The sequence below is a fragment of the Vulpes vulpes genome, chromosome 4, assembly GCF_048418805.1.
Source record: "Vulpes vulpes isolate BD-2025 chromosome 4, VulVul3, whole genome shotgun sequence".
Classification (NCBI taxonomy): Eukaryota; Metazoa; Chordata; class Mammalia; order Carnivora; family Canidae; genus Vulpes; species Vulpes vulpes.
In genome coordinates this window covers 68,587,146-68,609,184 of record NC_132783.1, presented here as the reverse complement: position 1 = coordinate 68,609,184, position 22,039 = coordinate 68,587,146, and the positions used below count along the sequence as shown (strand labels likewise).

Sequence of the window (22,039 nt, the reverse complement as noted above, 5' to 3'; positions counted from 1 at the left end):
GTTGAGTCTGGTCCGGCCGCCGGGAGCCCCGTCCCCTGCGGTGGGAAGTTTAGCGGTGGGGGTGTTGGGACACCCAGAAGGGGGTGGGGGGAGGCGGGGAGGCGCTGCCTTTCCGGAGTGTCCTGTGCGAGGGGGGGGGAGTCCAAGTTTCTTTCCAGCCCTTTGGTACAAGCCGCTGCAGATCCTCACCCCTTTCCCGCTTGTCACCGCGCGGCGGGAGTTGGGGGGCAGCTCGGGGTCTCATCGCCCTGGGGCGGCGGCGGGGGGTGCAGCCAGCGGGTGCCGGACGCAAGGGGCTCCCTGGGCGGGGGAGAGCCGGGGGCCCGCGCGCCCCTGCGCCCGGAGTGGGGCCGGCCGCGGACACCCCCGACTTCCCCCTCGGTCGCGGCTCTGGGCTCTGGGCTCTGGGCTCTGGGCTCTGGCCAGCTCGGCCCGACCCTCCTGGCCCCTCCTGGCCCCGCCTGGCCCGGGCGCCCTGCGCGTGCCTCTCCCAGCCCGGCTGCCTGGTTACGCGGGGATGGTCCCTGTCCTATGGGCGTGCTTTGAGCAGGCTCCCAGGGGCCGAGGGGGGGGCCCCGGGACCGCACCAGCCCCCCCGGACAGCCGGGCGTTTTCGGGAGGAAGTGGGGCGGCCAGGGAAGCCCGACGGCGGGGTCCCGCGCCCGCGCCCGCTGCCCGCTGCCCCCGGAGGGCTTCGGCTGCGCACATGCCGCCGGCGGGGTCGTGGCGCTGAGTGGGCAAGAGGCTTTGGAAGCAGCGCTGTCTTTCCCAGAGTCCTGTAACCCTCGTTACTGTGGCGTTCAGTAACCCAGGAAATTCTGAGTTCGTGGAGCTGGACGACGGGTTGGGCTGGAACTAGGCGATGGTGCTCTCAAACAGGCCAGACGGGACCGACTGCACATGAACAGACTTTTTAGCCTTAAAGTCAGACAGGTGAAGTCAACGCTGAGGTTTGGCCGCTTCTGAGGTTTCCCCCCTTGTTTGTGTCATTGATTCACTGATTCATTCATTCTCACCTGAAGGCATTATTAGATGGAGGTAGGTATCTTGTTTGAGTCTTGGGAAATTGCATGGGTTTGCTTTATCCGGAGGGAACAGAAATGGAAAGTCTTTCCATGTGCTGAATTGGCCTAGCTTAGTTCTGCGCCAACAGGGTGCTCTTAGCCCAATTTCTTTTTCTTTTTTTAATGCAGAGAACTGCTGTAGATGTACCTGAAGTCTCTTGTTTATTCCTGAATGGTGAAGAGCAGTGCATCCAGTAGGAGCACTGCAGCCCTTTAAAAACTATGCTCATGTTAAACTGAAATTCTTTTCAAAACTTTGCTTTGCAATAAACTAGGCCTTGGCAGCTCTGCAAGGTCTGGTATGCTGGTGGGACCTGGCAAAGCCTTCTGCCTTTCATGCAAAAGAAAAACAAACAAATAAGCCACACTGCTATTTCTCTTTCCTTGGGTTTAGTACTTTCCTTAGTACCTGTGATTAGAAACAGCAACAGTGTGTCCTTAGCATCCAGAGAGGCTGCTTTCTCCCTGGTGGCCTTCAGCCGCTGGTTTTTGAGGGGTATCCTTAATTGAAAGAAAAAAAACCCAAGAACACTTTGTGATCTAGTGGCAATGGGAAGGTATGGAGATCAGGTAGGAAAAAAATGTGTGGGAAATGAACAATTATACATGGATTGGTGATTTGGGATTCTATTCTTTCTGTCAACGAACCATAAAATTTAATCCTAGCCCTTAGAATGGTTTAGTGATTTGTCAGTTGAGGAAGAGGTGTGTAAATGCAATAGCTTTTGAAATCACAGCAAAAGACTCATTAACTTAGGGTTGTGGATGCTGGTATAAAAGTCGAAGCTGTGAGACCATTCTGGAGGGCCTGAATAGAACCCCGCTGTCCTGAATTTCCTAATCTAGAGTGTAAAACTGGGTAGTCTTCCTTCCTCCTGAATTGTTTCCATGGATTTAAAGACTAAAGAGTCTTCAAATTTAGTTCATCCTTATGATGAAAGGAAATCTGTTGGGTTTGGGGGGGGGTCTTGCAAAGTATGGACCTAAAAAAGATCATGTGGTATGCAAGTGAAGGCAGAATGTAAATAATAGCTATAGTTCTTTAGATGCAAGTGGAATTAATGTTTCTTCTCTTGATTCATACTATGCTATAATAAGGCAAGGCTCTTGTTCTGTATTTAGCACGTTTCGCTCTGCCCTGATGTTTTTCACGGGGTACCAGGCTTCAGTATTAGGCTTTGGGGGATTGTCTGACGGGAGCCTGCCTGGTGTTTCTGCTGCTTCAGCACCCCTGCCCGGGCTTGTCGCTGTGTGCCCTGCCTGTTAAATAACTGATCTCAGGACTGTTATTCTCCATTTGGCAAAACCCACAAAGTCAACTCACCTCAGATTGTAGATCTAATACAGTGAACAGGAACAGGTGCTCAAAAGCAATCTGGGCATCGCAGCACCATTTGGGACTCAATGCTGAGGTTCAGGGTGGGTAGTCAATCAGTTTATGCATAATGTTTAAAATTATACCATTTGCACATGTATAGATCTCTGCACTCCTCCCATAGTGTGCTCCCCCCCCCCCCCAAATTGATGATCTGCACTTCAATGATGCCTTTCCTTCAAACATCTTAAATGCTTTACAATTTTAATCATGTTAAGTCTCCCCAGGCCTTGGCAGATTGGCAGTGGATAGAGCTATAGAAGAGAAGAAGGGATTTCTGTTGCAGTGAGCCTGCCTCTGGGTAAAGTGTGGCCGTTGAGGATGGAAAGGGAATGGTTTCCCAGTTTGTGAAGAATGATCTCTACCAAAAGAGAGCATGTCCAGCCTGAGATCCCTTGTCTGTGCTGCTCACATCCTCGGGAGGTAGGGGAGAGTGTTAGCTGAAGGACATGACCAAGGCCTGGGCATCCTGTTCACTTCCCATCCTTCCTTGATGAGTGGATGAACTGCTGCAGCCCTCGCTTTGGGGGTTCGAGGGTGGAGGGCTGGGGGGGGGTATTCTTGTAGGAGGCATTTGCAGGGAGGAGGAGGGAGTGGTGAGAGACCTCACTTGGTTGGAGTGTGGCACGTGTGTAGGGGAACAGCGAGGTATGAAATTGGAGAAGGAGGTGGGGACTGGGCCGAAGAGGGCTTCACGTGCCAAGCTGACTCATTGATTCTCAGTTTGGTCTATCAGGGAAACAGTCATGTTTTTTGAGCTGGGTTATGGACATTCACAGGAAGAGGAATGGCATGAATCCATTTATTGGCACTGAGTGACTTTAGCTCTCTACCACCTTCTGCTTAGTGACCTTTAGTAATTCACTCTCTGACCCTCAGTTTTTCATCTTTACAGTGGCGATAATCATTTTCACCTTATGGCAGAGAGCTAAATGCCATTAGTAGGTGTTGAGAAATAGTAGATGCTGAATAAATGGTTTTGGGGCTGGGGGTGGTGATAAAGAACAAGTAAAAAGCCACAATACTCCTTGAAAAAGCCGAATATTGAACCAGGAATCTGCAGTGTCTTCTTGCTCTCTGGAAAATCGTTGATGTTTTTATTTTTTCTTTAGCTTTCATCCATTCCTCTGAGATTGATTTGTTTGGTTTATTTGGGCTTGTTCTAAAGAACCTTGAATGACATTAAGGACTGCCTTTGGGGGACGCAGTCCGGACTCGCCAGCTCTCGTGCCTAGCTGCGGTATAGGAGTGGGGTCCCCACCTGTTGGCAGCCAGCAGGCAAGCTGGATGGAGGGCACATCTTTCTCTGGCGATTGTGTGAACAGAGTGTGTGATAAACGTGCCCTTCAGTGGAGACTTCCTGTGGCAAGGAAGCCAGCCTGCTCCATTCCCCACCTACGATCTGGGCTCCCCTCTGTCTCTGCAGCCTTGCTTCTCCTGGCGGGAGGGGAGCTATGACTGCTCTCGGCTGAGTGGTTTGAGGTGGAACATGAAGCTGCCATGTGCTTTGATGGGTGTCAGTAGATATGTGAGTCTGTGGGTGTATGTGCAGGAGGGGACCCATACTACACCTCGCCACCTATAATCAGTTTGGAGTTTAAAGAAATTCCATTTGAAATGAGGGTTTGAAGCTGAGGCAGGGAGGGCAGCAGAGGGGGGAAAAACACTCTCGCCAGAGAATCTGACAAATGGCACTGTAATATAAACTTTTCTCTAAAGAAAATCAAGTTTCCCTGTTCCCAAGTTATGTTGTGGCTGCCTCCGGGTGCTCAAACATAATGGAAACAGATTGTGACTGATAAACAGTGCCAAAGTAATGAGCGCTTCCCTTAACCCTCTAGCAAAAATGGAAAAGAAGTGGCTGTACCCAGTACAGAGTAGGGTCAGCTTGCTCAGGCTGTCAAACCTTGAGGTAGGGTTAAGGAGACCAACTTGTAGAGGTTGTACGTGGCCTTCAGGCCCTCTGTAAATCTCTCCAACATACCTCCTCATGCGTGGTGGGTTTCCTATTTGGATCAGAGGAAGAGGTAATCAAGAGGTGGTCAGGAAAATGACTGGGCATGCACGCATTTATATTTATATCTTTATATGCATATAATATTTTGTTTCTGCCATTCATGTTTTTCAGATCTTTGGGGAGTGGGAAGTAAGTTTGGGAGGATGTCGATTTCAAAGCAGGCAATGCTATGCTGCCTACCTTCTAGCAAATCCGAGGCAGTTGGCTTAGTGGAAGGAGGAGGTGGTGGTAGTGGTGTTGGTGGTGGTGATGGTGATGAGGGTGAGGCTGAGACTGCCTGGGGCAGAGACACAGGCACACACAGGAGTTCACTTTGAGGTTCTGGCTGAGATCCCAGGAAGGACTCAGGGTATTCCTGGGGAAAAAAAAAAATCAATGCAGCCTCCTAGCTGGCCCAGCAGAATTCGAGGGATGAGAAAAGTAGCCAAACCTGGCCAAATCCACTCCCTGCTTTTGTTCTTCTGCATTTCTCCTTGTGAATCCTCTTCTGGAAGGTTTGCATGGATGAGATGATGCTGAGACATATAAGCTGGGTGGATGTCCAAATGGAAACACACCCATACAGTGATGCCACACAGATTAAAATAGGGGGATGCTTCCATACTGGTTGGTAAGTAAATGTCACTCCTAAGACTCTGAATGATTCCCAGCCCCTGGCTATCCTGGTCTCTTCCCTTGGGAATCCCTTCACCATGATCAGCAACCAAAGAATTGAAAGCTGCCACTGCAGGGGCCTTTTGTACCCTACCTCTGCATCCACATCACAGTGATACATAAACATGCTGAGTATCACTCATGTAAGTGTGCCGCTTGGATCCAAGGAAGCGTTGGCCTGGTCTCACTTCTCTGACCTGAAGGGTCATCTTTCCCCTTGAGGGTGTGTTTGAGTCTCTGCTACTGGGGACCCTTGTTCCCCTCTTGTTGTCTTGGATCCTTGCCTCCAGACTGCCTTTTTGGTGAAGTTTTTGAAGGCAGACCTCCTTCTGGTGGTACTTCCACAAGCAAACCCACCTGAGAGGGTTTTGGGAAAGGCTGGGCCTGGTAAGGAATGTCCCCCTTCTTTGAGAGTTTAGATTGAATGTGTTGGAGGGAGTACTCCTGTGGACACTCATGCCTGCGTGTTGGAGGGAGCCCTCCTATGGACACTCATGCCCGCAGAGTGGAACCAGACTTTGTCTCTTAGCTGGTGTGAAGGTTCTCTAGCCTTCAGCCATGTGCTTGACCTTAAGGATTGGTTCCATGGCAGGAGGTACCAGGAGGACCTGTCTGGTTTACCTGTCTACTCAGGAGAGCCTCCTCCACCTTTCTCCTTTCTGATCATGGGACCATTTCTAGGAAATAAAAAACCAGACTCGGGGGCACCTGGGTGGCTTCATGGTCGAGCATCTGCCATTGGCTCAGGTTGTGATCCCGGGATCGAGTCCTGCATCGGGCTCCCTGTAGGGAGCCTACTTTTCCCTCTGCCAATGTCTCTGCTTCTCTCTCTCTCTCTCTCTCTGTCTTTCATAAATAAATAAAATCTTAAAAAAAAAAACCCCAAAAACCAGACTCAAGGAGCCAACAAGGTGCCTTCCCTGGTGGAGCACGTCACCCTCACCCCTGGTCCCTTGGCCTAGGCAGGTAGATCTCTGCTCCTGCCCTCACTCTGCCTCTTGGAGCATAGAGTGAGACACTTGGCATTTTTGCATTTCGTCATGTCCGGGATTACAGGCCTGGGAAACATGTCGTTTTATACACATTGGGTTTCTTAGCAGGCTGGAATGTAGAAGGCAGTGATTCATTGGGGCTGGGTCTGAGAAAACCAAAGACGGTCACATAGAATCTCACTCCCGGGCCTAAATTGAAACAGCTCTGCCAGGCTTTGGGAATTCTGTGCCGTGAGCCCCACGTGTTACAGGAGCTGGCTGTTGTGAAGCAGATGAAGCAGCGGCTGAGGGGTGGCTGTCTGGGGACGTGGAATGGGCCGGTCACTGTGGCCCGCAGTGGGCATCAAAGCTGCCTTGGGCCGCCTGCCTGGGCAAACTCTCCTCTGTCTCCTCGGCCTCTGCCCTCCCCAGGGTCTCTCGGGCCCTGAGTGCTGGTTACCCGATCCTGCCGGGGTAGCTGTTTGTGGCCTGGGGATTCTTTGCGGGGAGGAATGGTCAGTCTGGCTGGGACGGAGTTACTGACTTTCCAGAACCCCAAACTGGACATGTGTTTTGTCAGGGTCCTTGTGGGGCGTGATCACCCCCGATCAGGGTTGCTCAGGCTTGACCTGGTTGACATTTGGAGACAGATAATCTTTGTTGTGCGGGGCTACACTGCGTATCATCTGGTGTTTAGTGGCTTCCGTGGCCTTGACCCCACATGTGACAACCAATAGCGTCTTGAGGCACTGCCAAGTGTCACCTGGAGGACAGAGACGTCCCTCATTGAGAGCCACTGCTGTGTCTATGTTAACTTTCATTTCTTTTCTCTCTGTGACTTTTATGGTTAGATCCTAGCAGAACAGGATGGCTTCTTTGTGTGGTCAGGGGTGGAACCCCTGGGCAAGGGTTTTAATCTAATAAACACTTAGGCTGTTAGCACCCACTGTGTGCCAGGCCACGTCCTAATGCTGCTCTGTCAGTATGAACTCAGTGACTCCTCCTGATAGCCCCTTCGGTTCTGTCATTTTACTGATGGAGCCTGAAGCACAGAGAGGGGGAGTGACTTTCCCAAGGTGGCGGAGCTGGTGGATGGCTGACCCAGAGTCGTCTGCTGGGAGGAATCTCCCGGGGCCTCGGGGGGTGGTGGGCTTTGTGGCAGCTCGGGGCCTGGAAGGTGTCTGGCGGCCAGCAGCGTGGCATGTGGCTTGCTGTCGGGAGCCGGCCTTGCCGTGCTCTTGGCATGCCCTCATCCTGCTGCCCCTTGTCAGAGCATTCCTGGAAGGCATTTTGGAGCACTCATAGTAATGCTTTGATGGTAGTGTCAGTCTGTTTTTGCCTTTTTCATTTTTTAACCTTTTGCGCTGTGAGAGGTTTTGTGTGTTCTCCATCTGCCATCTATCTGCCTGTCCTGAAGACGACCGTCCCCAGCTGCCCCTCTGGCAGGAGCAGAAGTCAAAACAGGCTCTGGTCCCTTTAATTCATCCTTTCAATGAGTATTTCTTTAACACCTAGTGTGTGACAGGCACTATTTGGGTGCTTGGGAACGTGGCAGGACTATAACAGGCAGGATCCCTGTCCTCATGGAACTTTGATTTTAGTGGGGAGCTAGACGAAACCCGGGATAGGTAAGTAACCGCTGCAGTGTGAAGAAAGGTGCCAAGTGCAGAGGGAGGGGATAGGGACCGAGTGGGGGTCCGGCTCACTGGAGAAGTGAGCTTTGAGCCAAAACTGGAAGCAGATGAATGTTTGGGACTCACTTCGCTTCACACGCAGCCAATGGTTTTAGCTGTGTCCTGTCTTCATGATGCCTCCTTTTGCTGACTTTTGCCAAATAAATGAGCTAGTTTTTTACCTCTGTAGATTGATGCCTTTGGTTTGTCACAGGTGGGGTTTCCTGTGTGGCGTGGGAACCTTGGGTCTTCTTGTTCCCATGGAGCCTTCGGCCACGTGTACCCATCCTAGGGAGAATGGTACGCCTGCTCCCATGCCCCTGTGTCCCACTTTGGACCTGGGGCTGCTTTATGTGCCTGCAGGTTAGTTTGCTCATCAACTCAGTAAAATGTGCCTTTGGAACAATCTTGTTGCTTGATTCCTGGGCTGATCTCTATGAGATGCTAAGTTGGACCTGGGAAGCATGCATTGTCCATTGTTGAGTACACTGTTAGATGGCATTGAACATTGATAGAATGCTTTCCACGCATGTTATCACTTAACAAGAAATCCTTGTGGTCCCTGCACACCTGTTCCAGCGCAGGATTTCCACTGTGATGTAATCTCTGGGAGTTGCTATGGGCGATGGGGCTTGTTGATTCCTGCAGGAAAACCAGCCTGTAGGAAACCAGAGGTCAGAAGCCTGCCTGATGCCCGGGCCTTGGAGAGGTTGTGCTTGGCAACATGGCCTACGTTGATGCTCTGCAATCTGTAGTATTTGTGGGAAATAAAATGGACGTGTGACTTCATTACCTACAGCTGTTGTAGGGAGGTGGCATGGTAGGAAACTGCAGATTCTCCTGGTTCTCAAGTGGGAGCATCCAGTTGCTTTTCAGAGAAAATGTTGGCATTTATGAGGGATCTTAGGTCCTTAATGGGGGTTATGCATGATGCCACCAATTGTTTCTGGATGAAACAACTGGAATATTTGCATGGCAGCAAAGGAAAGGTAATTTTAAAGACTTTCAGACTTAAGAGCATTTGGGATGGTTTCTTTGACTCTGCTTCTTCAGAGGCCAGTGAAGGAGTGAACTCCTTCCTGGAAGGGTACTGCTCTAGAAGGATGACACACTTCAATGGAAGGGTCTAAGCTGAATCACCTGGGATTGCTGAGCAGTTGATGGAAATTAGAGGTCTGCATTTGGGAGATGCCCATAAACTAATACTCTGTTATCAGGCTGTGGCAAGTGGCGGTGCCTCTTGTGCATGGGGATGCCCAAGGCTGTCCTTGATGATGGGCCGATTGGCCAGCGTGGGAGGCTTCAAGTGTCATTATCTTGGCGCTTTCCACCTCAGGGGCTCTCCCACTGACCAAGATTTTGAGCTTTTGCTGTGACCTTCACGAGGCTCACCTTCTTTTCCTCTTTTCACTGTCCCTGCCCACTTCTGTTCCTTCCCTCTTCCCTCGTGTGGACAAGCTCACCCACTTGTTTTTCTTGCTCCTCACTTTTGATAATCTCTGATTTTCCCCTTCATATAGAATACCTCTTTTGATCAAATCTAAGATGCCATTATTCATAAAAGCACCACTTTATGTACCAGTAGGCAAGGAAAAAACACAGTTCACTGAACTGTGATACATGGTTTCTTTATCAGTTAACATTTTTATTTGTCTACTTATTTAAAGAGCTCTTTTAGACTTAATTAGACATTGATTTTTCCATATATCACTCTTGTACGCAGATAAAAAGGAAAACACACATGAAGTGTAGGGGTAAGGTGTTCCTAAAACTTTTCCAGTGTCTAGTTTTTGACCCCAAGATATTTGTGCCAGTTTTCCTCAAAGTCATCTGTGCCACCAAGACCTTTGGTGATGCAGCATTAAAAAAAATCAATGAAAGCGCTAAAAGCTCTTGGTTCTGGGCTTTTAATGTAGCTTGGCAGTTATGTAGAGTTAGCCAGTTTTTTACTCATTTGGGAATATTTCCTGATTCCCCAATTCACCATCTACTTCTCCACTTGATTTGGTTTCTAAGGACTGTGAGAGCTTTATTGTTGTTTCTGGGATTTTCTTCCAGGCCACTGACATGCATCGTGTAGACTTTGCTGCTAGTCTGTTGTATGTTTGACCATGTGCTGGTAATGACCTAATTCTCAGGATCCGTATAAACAGAAGTTTACTTCCTTTTATTTATTTATTATTATTTTTTTACTTTTTATTTTTGAGAGGTGAACAGTGATGAGCACGAACCCACTCAAACACTTTGGAGCATTCTCTGTTTACAAATTACCCTGTTGAATTCTGGGATCTGCAGAAGTGAGCAAGATACTCTGTCTTCCTTCATGGAGCTCAGGATCACTGAACAAACCAACTAGAGAAAGACCTAAAAAGAAAAAAAAAATTAGAAGTAAGTCAAATAGGGACTGAATAGTAGATGAAATATAAAGCATCACTATTAATTTTATTAGTGGGGTCTTGGGGTTGTTTTTTGAAAATCCTAATCTTTTGTACCATGTCTGGAGGGAAAATTATGGGAGAATAAGATAGGGCTATGTGTTATTGAACTTGGCTGATGGTTACCTGGGGTCCATCCTACTATTTTATTTTTGTGTACTTTTGAAAATTTCATTAATGTTTTTAAAAAGAAATTTACAGTTGTTCGTAGCTACAACTAGCAAACCGGGTGAAAACTAATATTTTTTAAAAAGCAACTTGAAGGCTTAGTGATAGTCAGTGAAAGGTTTCTGCTCTCAGTTTCCAGCATGTGCATCACAGGGAAGGTTCTACCAAGCAATGCCCCAACACCTGCTGAGTGTCTTACAGTTTGGTCGGATTCAGATACAGTCTGCCCAGAGACAGCACCAGGTCCCGCAGGGTAAAGGCTCAGTCCTATGAGATTCTCCTCCACTTCTGACGCCAGAGTTGCAGGCCCAGGTTGTCCCCTGTGCTTCTGACTGACTGGCTGTAAATCAGAGGTTACCATCACCCTTTTCTTGGGTTTAATTAGTTTGCTAGAGCAGCTCACAGAATTCAAGAAGCCTGTTTACTGACTAGATTACTGGTTTATTACAAAGAACATCAAAGGATATGAAGGAACAGCTAGAGGAAGAGATACGCAGGGCACAGTCCCAAACAAAGAAGCTTCTGTCCTCATGGAATTTGGGGCCTGGCATGGTGGCATAAGGAAGCATTCTGGTTCTCCAACCTGGAAGCTCTCCGTACCCCCTCCTTTAGGGTTTTTGTTACAAAGGCATGACTGATCAAATCGTTGGCCATTGGTAATTTATTCAGTCTTTTCCTCCTCAGCCACCCCCAGAAATCAGGGGATGGAAAGTTCCAGCCCTCTAGTCCTGTGGTTGGTTCCCCTGGTGCTTTTCAAAAGTCACCTCATTAACATAACCCCAGTTGTGGGAGGGGGCTTGTTATAAATTAGGAGACACTTCTTTCACCTTTCTGGCTGTAAGGAGTTTTCAGGAACAGAAGACGAGAGACTAAAGTATTATGAGAAAAGATGCTCCTTTTGCTCCCAGGAAATTCAAGGGTTTGGGGAATCATGAGCCAGGAACTGTGGATGAAATTTGTATTTCTTGTAAATCACAGTATCGTAGTTAGCAAAGACATAATCAGCCTTGTGTATTCTCTGTAATTTAGGAATGTCTAGTGGTGATTCTTCCAAAGGATGCTTCAGGGTTGCCTAAGATCTTGGAATTGTCACCCGTATAACAAGGAAAATATTCTTATGTTTGATACCATTTCTTTTATGAAAATTATTTAGGCCCGCCTGGGTGGTTCAGTCAGTTAAGTGTCTGCGTTCAGCTCAGGCAGGTCCTGATGTCTTGGGATCAAGCCCATGTTGTCTGGCTCCTTGCTCAGTGGGGAGTCTGCTTCTCCCTGTGTCTCTGCCCTTCCCCTATTCATGCTTGCTTGTGTTCTCTCTCTCTCAGATAAATAAAATCTTTAAAAAAAATTATTTAAACTCCCTAGGAGATGGCTAATTTTGGTGATCATTTTGATGATAGAGTGTCAGTTTAGGGTGTTCTTTGAGTTTGCTTACACCTAACCAGCCTGCTCGGTGGCCCAGAGACCCTGTCACCCACCTGAGTTTGGTGGGTTATTATATTATGTTGACTCCATCCTTCTCATTTGACAGGAGTGAGTAGGCAGACAGCACGTTTCTATGTTTAGTCCTTCTGCCAGCTTTTCCACTCATCCTGGGCAGTTTGCTTGTTGCAATAAACAGTCCATTAGTGGGAGCTGTGGATGATTTGGGAAGCCAGGGTGGGAGACCTTTAATAAATACACATTATTCCCTTTTGTTTCTCCAGCAGGATATTATCGCTAACACCTCATATTTTACATCAGATTTGTAAATGAGCGACTTGTGACAAGTGAATGATAATGCATGTTTTCTGGAAGGTATAATTCTATAATTCCTAGTACTTCAAATTTGTATCAGCCTTGTCACAGAGATGCCCGAAACAGTTTTAGAGACAGTGCTCGTTTCTTTCATTTCTCTGTGCCCAGAACAACATCAGGAGCTGGTTTTCTTCCCGCACTCATGCATGTGGTTTTCCGCGGGCCCCAAGGTGGTGAACTTGCCCCCCAGGTCACATGGTAGCAGTGTCGTGGCTGGAATTGTCACGGTCCCCCAGCTAAGATACGGCTTTGGAGAAAGTCAGCTGTGGCTGTCCTGGTCTTAGAGCTGCAGTCAGGGACAAGTCACAAACAGGCTTCTTGTGTATGAACGCAGAACTACAGCTGCAGGCCTGGAAGGTGCTGATTGCTGGGGCTGGGGATCATCTCGGTAACCTTTTTCAGTGAGAGCTGCTGGTGTGTGGGAGCTGGCAGTGAGCTGGGAGGGGGAGCGGCCTGGGTTCTTAGGAGATCGGAGCGCCAGCCTGAGGGTGGGTGTGCAGGCCTCAGAGACGGTGGGGCCTCCTGTGGAGCATCCCCGCGTGAGGGCCGCGGAGGCTCGTCTCCTGGCCACATTGCACTGGCCCCAGAATGGGATTTCTGATGATGCCATCAGTCTAGTTTTTCATGCAAGCGCTAGAAAGCGCTGGTGTCCTAACCACCTGTGTCATAGGTATCTTGAAGCAGAGCTCTCCTCAGGACTGTGAGACTTTATTTTAGGTTTCAGCAGAGGGTAGGAGGCCTCTGTGCAGGGCTAGAGTGGGTTCAGGGTCTGAGCTGCCCATAGAGTGGAGTCTTGGTGACCCAGGTTCTGTGTGTGATGAGGGATGACTTCTGGGCACCGGTAGCTCAGCCTGCTTGGTGTCCGGAGGGGTACTGAGTGTCTGGAGGAGGACTGAGTCTCGCGGGGGTTGCCAGGACAGCTCAGTAAATCCATGTTGGAGCCTCGGGAAATGGTCTTGCAGAGCCCAGAGAGATTGTGCAGAGAAGTTATCTGTGGGCAGTTGGCTCTGGGGCGACACGCCTGAGGGGACATGTGGCACGGCGGCCTTAGGCCTGGGTTGGATGTCTGGCTTTTCCAGTTAGCTGTGGAAACTCAGGCAAGTTACCTAACTCCTCTGTTCCCTCATTTATGTAGCTCATCAGATTGTTCAGTGAAGAGTAAGTCCGAATGGGGCCTGGAACTTACGTGCTAAGTGCCCCCTAGCTGCTGGTGCTGACACAAACTCTTGGGCTGGTAGGGTGGCAGGTGCTGGCACCCCGAGCTGGCTGGGGCTGTCCACCGTGGCTGGCTTTCACCAGCCTGGGGCTTCTGTGCCCACTGGAGCTGGCCTCCCTCTGCCGTGGTTAAGCAGAAGAGCCTCCTTTCCCAGAGAGCCCCTCCACCTCCACGGGCCTGGCCTGGAACTTTCACCGTGGAAGGAGGGTGAGGCCGGGAGGGATTCCCACAGATCTTGCTCCTTCTCCAGCGTGGAGGCTGAGCCCGGGGCGGCGGGGTGAGCGGGGCAAGGGCCCCGGGTGGCCAGTGCGGGCTCTGGGGGCCGCGGCAGGCCCCTTCTCCCGCACGTGGTTACCAAGAGCTTATTTCCCACTTTTACCCCTTAATCTCTCATCTTTGCAAATTACACCAGGATGTGGTTTTTAACTCTGTGACTGTATAATTAATTTTTTAACTCTAATTGGCAATTGGTTCGTTCAATATCTTGAGCTGTTATTATCCGAATGCAACGTGTTATTTGAAAACTTTTCCACAAGGTTTTAATTAGTAAACGTTCTTTTAGTTTCATTAGTTCAGTTTCTGACTTGCTTTTGAAACTGTAGGTGAGTGACAAGTGGAAGACAAATTAATAATTGTGGCAATGAAACAAAGTCCCCCACCCCGGGAGGGCCCAGGACTAGTTCTGTCAATTAGCACGGTGTTCGTGTGGTTTCTCTGATGCCTCTAATTAAGACAATTTATGACTAGATTGTAGATTAATAAATACACTGTGTGATGATTTTAAGAAGTATGATCTATACAAAATTCCGGATGTTTGGTTATGATAACTCAAAGATCCTGGCTCTGGCGGCAGGCCCACATTCAGATGCTGCTGGTATTCTGATTGGCCTCCATTTCCTCATCCATAAAAAGGGTTTTTGGAAATTCCTGAGCTGCTGGTGTGGTGCTGACCAGTTTAGCGAGGGCCTACTTTTATTTTTACTGGCACGTGTGCTCACCCTCCTTTCTTGCAGATGCTCCTTGGTGCCGGCTCTGGGCTTCTCCCATAGACGAGGGGGCTTGCTTGGAGGGAGACACCCTAGTGGGTGGTGATGTCATGGTATGACTCACTGGAGAAATGACATCAGGTGCAGAACCCCCGATGGTGGAAACTTTCCCTCCCTTTGTGGTTTGGCTCCCTTTCTTGGGCCCCACGAAATCGCGTGGATCTAGGGAGGGCCCCATTTATAATGGAAGCTGTGGTGCTGAGCGAAGCTAGAAGTGTCACATTTGGGTTACATTTTTAAGGTTCCGTGATTGGTCAAAGTGCTGTGTGGATCCCAGGGGCGTGAGAACAAAGCAGACTTAATGGATTAATGGCCTGAGGGAGCGAGCTGATGGGATGGCAATTTCATGGGTGTCTGACTTTAAGTCCTGCCTTCACAGTCCACGACGTTCAGGCTGGTCAGCTCGGGCCTCTGGAGCTGGCGCACCCTTGGAGATCCACCTGTGCTCTGTCGGCCCCCGAGGTGGGCTCTCCTCGTCCCTCCTCCTCAGGGCTGAGCTGGGGGAGAGTCTGGCTTAGGGACCTTCCACAGGGTCTGCAGTACTTACTTGTTTCAAGAAGGGAGTGTCGAGCTGTGAGAAGACAAGTCCTGGCTCTGGAGGTCCGCACACAGAGAAATAGGGAACCAGCCCTTGCCCATCGTGACGCTCAGGAAGGCCTGTGCATGGAACATACCCATTTAAGTGCTGATTAGGCAGCTGGGATGATGGAGCCGGGGAGCCAGGCTAAGAGATGACTTTTAAAGGTTGTCTGCAGCCCTCTGATACAGCACATTGAGATGTTTCAAGATATAAAATTCCGGTTCTAAGGCGTTGCTCTTTCCCTTAAAGAGGCTGTCTGGGCTGTTAAATGGTGCCCAGGGAGTTTAGGAGATGGACGACATTCAGCATTTAGTTTCTTGTGGGGGGTAATGGGGGGGAACGGGACACACTGTGTTTGTGCTCCGTGTCTCTGGAATGATTCGGACCAACATTACCTGTGTGTGTATGAAGTGTTGAGGATCCCCCTGGGCATTTCTTAGGCCTTCCCCCAAGAAGGAGCCCCACTGCCCTGTCCTCTGATCTGTGTGCAAGTAGAGGGAAGTGGTGGCCAGGACAAAGGAGGAAAGAGACTGGGTCGGGTGTTGGTCTGAGCTCTTCTCACCAGCCCCGAACGCTGGGCTGTGTGCCCTTGGGGGAGAAGGTCTGCAGCCCCAGACTCCTGCTAGTCCAGCAGATAGCAAGCCTATCTGGGTCCAAGGCTGTCCAGTCTCCCTGGGTCCTTAACTGTGTGCTGGTATTGACACCCAGGACCTCCCCAGCCTGCTGAGCCATGCCATATAATATTTGAATGCCTGCATCCTACAGGCTGTGAGCTGGCTGTGAGGGCTGGCATGTGCTTAGCTACTCCCCTTCTCTGCCCTTCTCCCTCCTAGGGAGATGCATTAACAACCATGGTGTGTTGACACTGAGGGAGGCTTTGGGGAATGAGGGCCCTGTGGGCTTGGGAATCTGCATTCTGGGAGAGGTGCAGGTTGAAGGCCACCAAAACGGTACTGGATAGCCCTACATGGTGCTCCAAGGGGACTCACATAACCAGCAGAGAGGACTGAAGGGGGGACATTTGGGGAAGAACTGATGACTGGAAGGATCCAGCCATGAGGACATGGTGGAAGGGATGGAGAGGAATCATGTGCAAAGGTCCTGAGGCCAGTCAGTTTGGTGTGATTGGGCAATTAAAAGCAAAAAGAAGGCTGGTGAATGGAAGCACAGTGGGCAAGGGAGGCACCAGGTCGGTAAGCACTTAGGAATTTATTTGTGTGTGTCATTGGGTTCCCTGAGTATGCACCCAACACACAGTTGGTGCTCTGTGACCATTGGTCAGTAAGATGAGTCTCAGACTGCTGGGGTCACTGTGATGAGAATGGCTGCAAGCCCAGACTCTGTGGAGGGTCTGCTGCTTGGTAAACATGCCATGCTATTACAGCACATGCTGGCCCCTGCCCCCACCCTCCCCTGGGCTTTTTCCCTGCCGGGTGACCCAGCCCTTCTGTTACAAGTCATTTGCCCCTTTATGCACTGTCTCTGGTCTGTAACAGTTGTGGTCTGGCAGACATGGTCAAGGTGGGGAGTCACCATCCTTTCTGGGTGTGAATCTGGCTTTTCCTCAAGTGCAGTGCATCCTAGAGCGTTTTTTCCTCCAGAAATGCTGCATTGCTCTTGCAGCCAAACAGGCCCCAGCTGTATCTGTGTGCTATTAAATCACTGGGCCTTAATCAGTGGGGGTGCCGCTTTACCTCGTCTGAGGAGCGCACGGAGACCATGCCAGGATGCTGAAGGAGAGGAGAGAGAGATAATGAACAATAAAATTATCAATTGTTTTTAAACCCTCTTAGTTCCTTCTAGCTGTATTTAGCAAAGTTTTTCCATTGTGAACTCTCCTTCCACCAATTCATCAAATCATAAAACTGCTCTGCACATGGATGGTAATCTGGAGGCAGTCACCTAGGTTAAAATAGTCTCTGGGTGGACACGCTGATAGGCTAGGGATTAGGCATCCATTGTTCTCTTATTCATTACATTTCTGAGTTTTGGGAGCTACCTCTGACTTCTTATTGTAATGCTCTGTGCCTTCGATGGCCACTTATAAAATAAAACTGTGTCTAAATAAATAAATAAAACTTGATAATACTACTGACTTCTGGTATAGAGGATGGGAGGTTTAGGGCATCGGACAGATAGGGTGGAGGTGGATGTGTGTTGTGAAATGTGGGGGCCACTGAGTCGGCACACGGCCTGGTCACACCTCAGTCAGTGCCCCTGAGGTCGTCGGACACTGTTTGCCAAAGGGGCAGACCCTTCTGGAGCATTTGTTGGGATTCCTGGAGCAATTTGTGAAGTGTATGGAGCCAACCCACCAAGGTAAGGGAGGAATGCGGGTGCCACGGGAAGTGTGCTGAGCCACAGGGCAGAGTTCTGTCCGCCTTTGTGCAATGTAGAGACCCAACAACAGGATTTTACTCCAGGACTTGGCATGCTTAGAAACCGAGAAAATTCTGTCCTCCATTATTTTCAGTGTTTGGAGGTACGGAATAATGAGACCCCAGGGATGGCATCTGGAGTCATTTGAGCAAGAATTTAGAATGGATAGTGATAGTTAATGATACCTGCGCATCTCTCTGCCCTGTGCCGAGGAGTGGTTAATTCACTTTTAAACAACTGGTGGGTGAATGGGGTGTGGGTGGCTGGAATATTGCCCGTGTCAAGGGAAGAGGGCGAACGGGGGTTGGGGGGGGAGCAAGCCTGGAGGGAGACTGTCCTGCAGCACAGCTGGCTCCCCTTTGGAGGTTGGAGCTTCCTGTCTCTGACCTATTTGGGGGTGTTCTCCTTGCCTGGGGAGGAAAACAGCTGCAAAGTGAGTTCTTTGTGTGCCAAGGGCATTGATTTCCCTCTTTGCTTCTTATTCCTCCTCCTCAATTACAACCCCTTCCGCCCGCCCGCCACCCAGGACATAATTTCTGTAGAAATGAGGATCCAATTGCAGACTGAATCTCCTGCATGGGAGCCCTAGGAGCAGTTAATAACTTATGATTAATAACATGGATTTAGGGCACAACACTTTCTCCCCAGCTGTGTGTTGGCCATGCTGCTTGTGCTTTTGGGGAACCCTGAGAGTGTGTATGGAGAGGTGGTGTGGGCAGCTTTGGGCTTCGGAATCATCATCTGGGTCCAGTCTAAGCCCTTCTTACTGCTGTCTGTCCCTGGGCAGGCACCTTCCTTAAGTCTCTGTCACCTCCCCCTGTAAGATGGAAATAACAAGACCTCTTTTGTTCCAAGGATTAAGTGAGATGTCTGTCAAGCACTTAGTATAAACCTGTGCCCCAGCATGTAGGTAGAAAGTGCTCAATATAGTGTGTGTGTTGTTAACTCAGCTCTCAGTCATTTTCTGTCTGCAGCTACAGACACATGTACTCATACACTTGTGTGTACACACACATGCAGCCACACACTCCCACAACTTTGCTTCTTCCTGGCTGAAAAGGTGTGTATGTCATTTCATTAGAAATGCGAGGTTACTTTGCGTAGGTTGCGTACTTTTTTGTCTACTACAGGGAGAAACGTACTTTACCAGGGAAGGTGGAAATGAAGATCCTGGTTTGAAGCTGGCTTCTGTCCCCTTCTTTCACGTGGCAGGCTCCGAGCAAGCATCTGGCACAGCCCCTTCAAAACCTGTACACAGTGTACCTGGAGAGGAGGGGACGTGGCCTATTAGGACATGCATAGTGTCCGTATTTTAAGAGCTGCCTCATCTGAGGACCAGTACTAACTAGTAATTTCACTAAGGCAATATATGTGGAGTGAAGGAATTTGTCCATTGATTGCACTTGATTTGCTGGCTTGAAATGAAATTTCGAGGACTGCAGTAGACTTGGACTCTGTTATCTTCTTGATTCTCCCCACCCCCCCTTGCTTTTCCCCTGTGTCTTTTAATTGGTTTTCCTCGCAGTTTATTACATCTTTCATACCCGCCCACCCTGCAAACTGTTGTCCAGTGTTTCTCAATCTGGCCACACAGGAGGAACACCTGGGGGGATTTAAAAGTACAGGCACCCAGTCACTACCCCAGACCAATTAAATTGGAATGTTGGGCCATAGGGCTGAAGAATGTTTTAGAAGAAGCTCCCCACTCTTGATTTACATGCAGTCAGGTTTGGAAACAGTGGTCAGGTAGGTTAATTACTGAGAGTTTCCATCTTTGGCCATAATTGCTAAACATCATGGAGTCCTTGTATATATGTTTGGTCAGTTTTGTGGACTTTGAGTTGGTTCTTCTCTGTGGGGTGCTTGATTTAGAGTTGAATATTGATGAGCATATAATGGATTGCCCATTGGATTACTGAATGAGGCTCTTAGTTATATAACTAGTTATTCTGGAATCTCCAAGAAGCTTGCTGTTTACAATAGAAAATAATGATCAAAAGATACCAAAGTGACAGTTTAGAGCTTAAAGAAAATGTAACTTTTCTTATAGGCTCTGGACTGAGTGATACAGGGAGTAGGGTATTCAGTCATTGAGCAATCATGGGTTCTATTTTTGTGTATTTTTTTATTCTGGATTTGGTGGTTTTTGTTGTTGTGTTTATGGGTTTTTGTTTTTGTTTTTGTTTTGAGGAGGGAGGTTTGACCCCATAATGTTGAGTGTCAGTGAACATGTGGTTGTAAATCTCCAGAAAAAATCATTCTAGACAACCTATTATGGATCATGTACCCGCTGATTGGGAGTGTTGGGAACTTTTACATGATTAGAGGACACTGACATTTGTCGTTAGGCTGCCTGTTAGCCATTTATCTTCTGGGGGGGATATAAACAAAGCTGTCTGTCCCAGTCTGACCTGGAATTGGTGAGTGCTACTAAGCACTCTGCACAGCAGCCTGGCTGCTTCCCCTCCACAGTCTCACACATGCCCATTTGAACTGAAGGTAGAGGACCTTCCAGTAGCACTTCTGTCCTTGTCTCCCTATTGTTATCAACTCAGGATGATTTACTTTGTGTTGAGAAGCTGAGTTGGGAGGGAAGGTGAGGAGGTCCCCGTGGTTTTGAGGTTTCTGAAATCTATGAACATCGGCTGATTTCTCTGTTGAAGGATAAACTGGCTAGAATTTAGGAATGCCATGAATGGGTTTATCCATGGGGAGGTTGAAGTTTTGCATCTGTTTTCTTTATTCTGCACAGGTGTGTGTGTGTGTGTGTGTGTGTGTGTAACCAATTTGTAGAAACAGTTGAGACTTCAGTTATTGTCTTTAGAATACCTGATAAATTTCCCAATGTGTAAATCACATGTGGTCAAACACACAGTTAAAATAACAGAAGCCACCAAGCTGTGTCAGAGCTTTGAGAGAGGAATTGACACAGGTCTGGGGTCTCACTCTGGGTTTTACAGGTTTTGAAACTCAATTTGATTAGTTCACCTTGGAATTTATCAATCAAAGATTGGGGTTTCCATTAATCAGGGTTGTAAAATTTTGATAAATAAGATTGACAGTTTATTAACTGATGACGAGAACCATGCTGTTGTAAGAAGGCTCCTAGGGGCTCATGTAATCAGGAAACCACAACACTGCTGGGGGAGCAGCTATGTTTTCTGTAGGCTTATTTCCCTCTGCCTATGAAGCTTGATGAATTGGCCTTCACCATTCTGGGGATATTTCTGTATATAGAATCAATACCCTCTCCCTAAGGTGGCAGTGGAGACTCATTTTTCACAAAAACCCAGTGTACAATTTATGAAAGTATTATCTTAGCCCCAAATCCTTCCAGACTCTGCTCTGTGATACCCAAGCTAGTACTCTGCATGCCAGCTCATTTCTGCTCTTGCCAGCAGCTCCCTGGCAGGCCAGGTGTGGGTAGGGGGCAGTCAAAGGACCAGCAAAGGACTTGGTCCTTCCCCTAGGCTTCCTCTTCCCATGAGCAGTCCTCAGGGACACTTGTCCACTTCACCTGCAGCAGCTGAATCTAGCTTTCAAACTGCCTCATGGCCTCTGCCCTGTCCTTAGTGCTCTGGGCATCAGGGCCTCTTCTCTGAGTTTGTAAGGGTCAGTCCTTCCAACTTCTCCCCTTCATCCCCCCAGTCCTGGGGGCGCTGGCCGGTTCTGCAGTTGCTATAGCCCTGATACCTCAGTTACCTAGTTAACAACTTTACACCTAGTTAACAATTCCTGTTAAAGCTACCCTCTGTTTAAAAAGCTCATGTGGCATCTGAATTCTAATTGAATCCTGACTGATACATCTGACTTTCTTGCCAACATTCTTTAGTATTCAGCCAGCAGAACTATTTCCTGAGACATATTGTACTTAATTAGATTACGGTTTATGTTACGTTCCATAGATTTTTTTGCTCAAGTCATTCTGATGAGATTTTGTTTTTGATTCCTCTATGAGATTTGAGACATACTCTTTTCTCATCAGCTACACTTCTAAGTCATCAGCTAGAGTGAGCTATTTCCTGGAAAGATCACCCCAGATGGCTAATGCCATTCATTCTCTTGGTTCTTTTTGGCTTTATTTTCAGAGGGTGACATTTTCCAACCTTATCACTAAATTCTATGCCCCTTATGTGACAACTCTGAAATTTCTTTCAACTATCTAGATCATGGCTGTTGTGTATTTAAGCCATGTACACTCCAAAAAAGATTTGAGGCAGCACATAAGAAAAAATGCGTATATTGTATATAAACACAGACTCATTAAAACAAGAGCTTAAAAATCTAGGGCCCAATAATTTGCAGGGGTGGGGAGAAAGAGGGGAAGGAAACCGAAGTGGCTAGGAGAATTGAAGAATGAAGGAGAATGAACATGAAGCATCTCTGTGGGGCCAGATACTGGGTAAGTGTTGCCCATCTGTGTTGAGTTTAACCCCCAACATAATCCTGCCTGGTGGGTATTATTATCCCCATATGTAGAGCAGGAGCCTGAGACCCAGAGAGTTAACAGAATAGCTCAGTGCCCACGAGCTTTTTAACAAGTCCGCTGATACTGGACCAAGGGAAGTTCCGTCAGTTGTGCATAAGTTGGATCTTGGTAGCCGAAGGAAACATATTGAGTTACATCGTCCTCGTTGTCTAACAGAATGAAGCACTTCCTCATGAGA

The 22,039-nt window shown here is 48.5% G+C and overlaps 1 protein-coding gene across 1 annotated transcript in view; it reads left to right on the top strand.

Moving 5' to 3' along the window:
• GALNT2 (polypeptide N-acetylgalactosaminyltransferase 2) overlaps positions 1-22,039 on the top strand; it is a 190,043-nt gene that overhangs the window by 679 nt on the left and 167,325 nt on the right. The window lies entirely within an intron of this gene.